This window comes from Columba livia, chromosome 2 (assembly GCF_036013475.1).
Source record: "Columba livia isolate bColLiv1 breed racing homer chromosome 2, bColLiv1.pat.W.v2, whole genome shotgun sequence".
NCBI classification, from domain to species: Eukaryota; Metazoa; Chordata; class Aves; order Columbiformes; family Columbidae; genus Columba; species Columba livia.
In genome coordinates, this window is record NC_088603.1 from 59,709,521 (window position 1) to 59,716,749 (window position 7,229).

Consider the following 7,229-nt stretch of genomic DNA (forward strand, 5'->3'; position numbering starts at 1 on the left):
AAATTTCAAGCCTGATTTTGATCATGCTTTTTACAAATCACCACTAAAATCATCCCACATTTCTTACGTAAGACCAAGCCTGGCTACTTGTCATGAGAAAGTAAAAGCTTTATGCATAAAATTTGAACTTCACCTTCATGTTGTTCAAACGCATACCTCTGAATTTCTCCAGATTAATTCGCAGACACCCAGAGGAGTTAGATGACTTCCACACACATTCCACATAACCTCTGTTGCCTAACCCCTCCGTCTCTTAAAATTTAGCATTTTGATAGCCTGGGTAAATCTGGCAGAAAAAGTAACACTTGCTGGGAACACTAAAGGCATGTCTCCACAGGCAAAATAATTTAGGGTGTGAATTTGAAGTGCACTGACTATTTCACCCAAACTTGTTTTGTGGACACACCTTTTTTACTCTAAACAGTCTAAAATAGCCACAGGTTCTTCAGCTCAATCCATACACACAAAAGCATATTGGAAAAAAAGCCCTGCCACATAAGGATCGAGTGGTTGAATAGCTATTCCATACTTCTTTCCCTGCATAGGCAAAAGGCCTAAACTTTGAGGGACTTTACGCATTTATGTATGCAGAATTTATTGTAGAACAGCCTAACAGATTTTGGAGCTGAACAGGTATTTGCCAATTGTCTGAAAAATTCCAAAGTGAACTTCAAATGATGAGAGCAACAATAAGAGTTATTGACACAGCTCTCATGTTAAAGCCCTCAAAATAACTGGGTCTACTGTATGGCATCCCTATTCTATAAGGTATATGGGGATGAAACCATCAACACGTTAGACTGTGTTGCTTACAAAGGGAAAAAACAGAGAGACTACTTTCCCGGAAGCTTGATTTAATGGAGAAAATGAATGAGAAACAGTTTATCTTAAAAACAGAATAAAAAATCTGAGCCAAAACAAAGAAACAGCAAACAAACCCCCAATACCCCATACCCTTCAGTGAAAAACTCGGCTCTCTTAGGCTGTGGAAGGGAATTACATATTCAAAGGATTTGGTCAAAGCAATGATGGATTGAATACCAATAATGGTTAAGCTGTTTTAAGAATAAAACAACATAGTCAATCTCTTCTTCTAATAGCTAAACAGTGGATTTAACTTTGCACTACATACATTAGTAATAAATACTCACTAGAAACATGGCACAAACATATAGCTGGAAGAAGTTATCGCAAAGGACTAATTCTATGCTGCCCACAGCTATAAATTGTATCATTAAAAAAGAGACAACAATAACCTAATGACTTCAAACCATTTGCCGTGGTGTAGCTTCACAGGCATATCAAGCATCTGTAACACACATCTGCCTGATTTCTGACAGAAGCAAACTGAATTCTATCTCTAGAATTTTTTATCTTACTAGTAAAAAATGAAGCCAGACAACTACACACAAAAATATAAAGCTTGTCAAATTTACTCACGCTAAAGAACACAAAGAGGAAAGCAGCTCACATTAAAAAAAAAAAATAAAAAAATCTCTATATGAGTGTTAAGATTTGAGTTTCCTTCCCTTGAAAGGCTTTGCTTCTTTAGATTACATCTGATTTAAAGCAAACACACAGGCTGTGAAAAGAGAATGCATGGCAGGAAAAACTGAATCAATCTCATCAAAGGCAGAATGGGAAGGAGTCAGACACAACAAAAATTGTCAAGGGAAATAGCCCTGGTTCTAGATTAAAAAATAATTTAAGAGTATAAGGAAATCATACCCCCTTGAAGGACTTAATTTCAGTTCACATCTTAGAAATCCCAGAATGCAGACTGCAATTTGTACTACTTTGCTTGCATAATTACACATACAACATCATTTAATCAGGCACCATATGCATATATAAAAAAATAAAGCTAAAAGCAAATTCTCAAGCTCTTCTGCAATTGAATATCAAGGAAGTCTTTATTTGTACACAGTAAGGTGTCATTTTTACCTCATTTATTGATGAAATTGTATATATCCAAATTAGAAGTTTTGGAAGTACTATATCACATTTTCAAGCAAATGACAATACTGCACTGATCCACTCACATCATTACATCATTATTTTTATCTACAGTGTTCCAAATATGCACAGTATCTGTCTAGATTTCCAAATGGCCTTCTCACCTTAAAAGCATTACTGATTTTACCATTAGAAAGGAAGCACAGAATGCATTTTAAATCTTCCCAAGACAACAGCATTTTTGACAAATTGAGCAAAAGACACAATTACTGAAACATCCTCTATACAGACATCAGCCAAAAGATTCCTAAAATAAGGGCCTGACCCACATTAATCTGTGATGGGGAGTTGTTGTTTGTTTATAATTTTTTCTGGACACAGCAGGGATGTTAAAATACATCCTTTTCTCTCACAATAATTTTTAAATGACTGTCAATTTACAAGTCTGTGGTTAAATAATTCATATATATTTAATAATTCCTTTCTTTTTCCACTATTTTAAAAAGAAGCTTAATTTCTCAGTATTATATACAAATTATATTTCTACTTTGCACTCTTCTTCTCAAGAGTTGCCTCAACCCATGTTTACTAGTTTTACTTTATCTTTTTAATTTATATATTCTGACTATAACGTTGGAGGCAGTTTTCTCTGTTTCACTGAGGATCCAGACTTCAAGACTACAGTCTGACACATCTTAGTGGAAATCTAGGACTACAATGAGAAAAAGCCTGTAACATTCAAACTACCTACTATTATCAGTTACAGAACACAGCATTGTCACTAACATGTTTTTGAAAACTTCACTGTTTCTTGCTTGGATCTCAGTGGAACCTATTCTCTCTTTCAACAAATTTCACTCTCTAGTTTCACCCCATCCATAAGCAGACATACACAGCATCATCCCAAAGTCTTTAATTTCTGTGAGAACGGGTAAAATATCTATTTCATAATTCTGTACATTGTTTTCCTTTTAATCCTTAGTTCAACAAAACTCTTGAGCATATACTCAGACCTAAAAACCAAACCCAAGCAGTCTAACTTGTAACCAATGTTTTTATTATTCCCCTGTGAAACACCTCTCCTTCTTTTGCATCCATTTTATACAAGGTTTTTCCTTGTGTCACCTTTCTTCCTCTCAGACATAGTTACTTTACTGAATTTATCACATAAACTATGTCAGTACCGAAGTAACTCATCCATTTAAAGATTGACTTAGCCATTCTAGAACAGTTGTACAAGTCATAGAGATAGATACTAAATGTACAGCTACATTTATAAATTTATAGATACAGACAGAGTCTGTCTTCAATCAGATACCATTTCCAGGAGCCCAGCACTGCTATCCACAGACTTTGCTGACAGTATAAACAGAAGGTGGGTAGCAGCTTTAACATTAAAGTAAACCTCCCGTTACTGTTCTTCAGCTTCTGTTAGCAGCAGTCTTGTTTCCTAATGTATTATTCAAATACTTCATCAAATCATTAAGAATTAGATTTACAGTACATAGTACATTTCCTCCATGTTTTTAATCTAGTGAAGTGAATTTTGCTTGAATAGGTAATTCTAAAGATGACCTACTTAATTCAGTAAACTTCCTTGCTTAGCAGAGACCAGTTCCTGTTCCTGAGATTTTCAGCATCCCTGCTGAAGAAAACTCTATTCCCCCTTAAGTTTCACAGATAACTTCTCCTCACGTTAGCCAAGATGCATCTATATGCATTAACAGTAGAATTGCAGAACTTTCAGATTCCAGGTGACACTAAAATTTCCCAAAGCACTTCCACTCAAATGCAACATAAAGCAAATATTTATTAAATATGCCTTCTGTCATTAGTGCAGCCATTTTAAATATTAACTCTCACTGGTCAATCATATGAACATAGTACTGTCATCTAAAATTGTTAACATTGTAACTGTGAACTTATTAAAATGCATACATGGTATATACAGCTAAAGAAGCAGAATCTTCTTGCGAATTTTGACAATAACTTTTTTTTTTTTTTTTTACTAACTTTGAGAAGAATTTTAGAGTGCACCATCTTTCCTGGGAATATTGTTGGAGTGTGCTAAATGTCAGATGTATGTTATTCTGACATAAGTCTCTTTACAGAAAGCAGCAGATAGCTTGCGCTCTTTCTATATAATACAGTTAGTGCATTCAATCATACACCACAAAAATTCCCGTCTCACTAAACCAAAGTTTCTTTGCAGGTAAGCAGAACTGCGAAATATATTTACATTTAACCTATGAATGCTGCAATGTCACAGAACAAACAAAAATCCATTTGAATATGTATCTTCAATAAAAACACCATATTTCTGCTTGCTGGCCATTCTAGCAAGAGAGGGAAAAAATACAGCAAGGAAAAAAAAAAAAAATTGAGCTTGAATTTCAAGTTTCTGGTCTAAGTTTGCACACTGCCACTTTAGCTCATTTTAAACCGAGAATGACATTTTACAACCTTTTGACGACATCTGTCTCTTTTCAGGGTGAAACTACATAGTAAAAAAAAAAAATCACTGAAAAAGTTTTTTCCCCCCCACTTTTTTTCCTAAATTAGAATCTTGAATTCTTTTAAGTTCCAGATGAAAATAGCTGTTGGTATCTCATAGAACATCTTACTGTCACAGATTTCTCTACAGGTTGATTAACTTTGTTACTTCATTCCTCACATAGACAGAAGAAGAAAAAAAATAAAACACAACTATTTTTCCTCTCTCTTTTTTTTTTTTTTTTTTTTTTCCCGTAAAGGAAACTCCACAACCCAAAATGTAACAATCTTAAAGCCAGTACTTCATAAAGCACTAGATTTCAAAGTTAAAAACATTCCACACGTCACACAAAACTTTTGAGTCATATCTCCTAAAATACTGGAAGCATGCTTTCTGAAAGACTCTCTAGATCTGGAAATATGCTCTCTGAAAGACTCTATATATCTTAAATATTCACATTTTAATAATCTAAAGTGAGAGTAGTTATAGCACACTATGTACAAGTAATACTCACCCTTCTGAAGATCCTTTATTGTTACCACAAACAAACATTACCCAGACTCTGAATTTGATATAGACTGGGGACAAAGAAAGAATGACCTTTTAAATTGATAAGTCACATAAAGAATCTGAACATGCCAACCCCTAAAAAAAATGAACCTTTCTATGAGGAAAACCCATTTTAGAAGTGAAGATTACACTAAAAATGCTGGTAAAACTCTTCACTGAAATCTGTATTAGTAAGAACTAAACTCATAAGAGCTGAAACCACAGTTGCTAGACTTAAAGACAAACCAATCCTGGAACCTTTTTCAAACTGTTACAAGCTGTCAGAGATCAAAAATCTGAACTTTCAGCTCCATAATTAAAAAAAAAAAAATCACACACCTTTTCTTTAGCTCAATAAAATAAGGATAGTGCTTCGTAAGTTAGAAATAAGTATCGCAATGTACAAGTTTATTATCCCATTCCTGCTGCATCTATGTATAGACTGCTTTTATTTTGTCTGCTAACAACTATTTCTGAATCGCCATGAATACCTGTTACTGTCGAACACATACGCATGATGCCGCAACACACCGATTACTTTATTCAGTCATACATTTGTTGCTCAGGGACAGCTCTGCCCAGTACTCTCCTCCACACCTTCTCTGATACCCTTGTTTTACAGAGCGCTCTGTATACCTGTGCTTAGCGACATTAGATCCAAAAAACAGAATTTCCAGCTCCCTATGAACTTTATTGCAGTGCTCTGGTAAATCAGGACTATACAGTGCCCTTAACGATTAGAAAGTTCGCCGGAGCCGCCGCATGAGTGATTTATCCTCTCCCTCTCTTAAACTCCCTCCCTGAACCGCGAACCCTCCCCAAGACCGGGAGCCCGAAAGGCGGCGAGCCCCAAAACCAGTTTCCAGGGCAGCGGGGTGCGGGTGGGCGGCCCGGGCCACGCTCAGACTCCCCGCCCGGCTCGCCCCGCTTCCGGGGGGGCTGAGCACGCCTCAGCCCGGGGTGGACCTGTCCGAGCCTCCCGGGAGCCCGCCTCAGCGGGGGAGAGCCATGTGCCACGCTGGTCACCCGGGGTACACTGGCTCCTCCGCCGGGCACTCCGAGAACTCGCCGTGTGAATAGTGGGCACACACATGCGTCCCCTCCACCCCTTCAATCAAACCGCGCCTGAAACAGCCGCCGCCGCATGCAGTCAGCAGGAACGGGGAGGAGGGGAAGGAAACCGCCGAGTCTTCCCCGTTCTCCCGCTCCCTTCGCAACGCTGGCCCCCTCCCGCCGCCGTCTCCCACCCTCGGAGCGGGGAACGACGAGCTAAGCCTCCTGCCTGGGTCTGCGCTCCGCCGAGCTGGGGTCGGAACACGAACCGCCGGCCGGGCTGGACGGAGCCAACTTAGACAAAGGGCACTTCAGACTCCATGTCTCTCCCTTCAGCTGTCACCGGCCGGGAGCGCGCGTCTCGCCGCCGGCGCCCCCCGCGCCTCTCGCTGCGCCCGCGGGAACGGGACGGGAGGAGACTGCTCCTCGGGAGCCGGCGCCCCTCTGCCGCCCCATTCCCTCCCTCTGCGCCCTCCTCCCCTCCCCCCACTACAAAGAGAGCCGGTTATAAATAGCCGTTCGCAGTGCCAACGCCTCAAGCCCGCGAGGTGTCGCTCGCTCGTTCACTCACTCACCCGCCCGGCGGCCCCGGCCTCGCGCTGCCGCCCGGTCGCCGCCGCTGCCGCCCTCAGCTCCGCGCCGCGCCGCTCGCTCGCTCTCCCTCCCCTCAGCCTCCGGCTGCCGGATTCACCCTCCCGGACCGAGCGCCAAACGCGGCGGCCCAATCGGCATCGCGCTCATTGGCGAGCGCTGAGCACCGCCTCGATTGGATGGACGCGGACAGAGCCCTCCTCGCCAATCAGGCGCGACGGTGGGCGGGGCGAGGGGCGGGAGCCCTCTCCCCACGTGCGGGGGGGTGGCGGAGGCGGGCGGGAGAGTTCTTTGTTCTCGCGCTGCCCGCGGGGCTCGTGCTTCGCCTTGTCCTCCGCCCGCCCGCCGGCCCGGCCTCGCGTCTCCGGTGCCCCGGCTCCCCCTTCACCAGAGTGGGGACGGGGCCGGCGCACACCGGGCCGCAGAGGCTTGAAACTCTCCGCCGCCTCACGTGGAGGGTGGGAAGGGAGGAGGGAGGAGAGAGGATTGGCGGGCATCGGGAGGCAGCGCGGCGCAGCCCGGGGAGGGGCCGCGCTGCTCGCCGAGTTTGAATCAGTTCGAAAGTGAGAGCCGTAACGGTTTTAAC

The 7,229-nt window shown here is 42.2% G+C and overlaps 1 protein-coding gene across 3 annotated transcripts in view; it reads right to left on the reverse strand.

Annotated features, from left to right (window-relative positions):
* Positions 1 to 6,767, reverse strand: part of EZH2 (enhancer of zeste 2 polycomb repressive complex 2 subunit) — a 49,590-nt gene extending 42,823 nt beyond the window's left edge. Inside the window, exon 1 of one of the 3 annotated variants that reach the window (XM_065052126.1) lies at positions 6,628 to 6,767. The gene's annotated coding sequence lies outside the window, so the exon portion shown is untranslated. Of the gene's footprint in view, positions 1 to 6,321; positions 6,463 to 6,627 lie in introns of those variants that run through there. The other 2 variants (XM_065052127.1, XM_065052129.1) reach the window with 2 other exon arrangements.
* Positions 6,768 to 7,229: the final 462 nt, after the last annotated feature.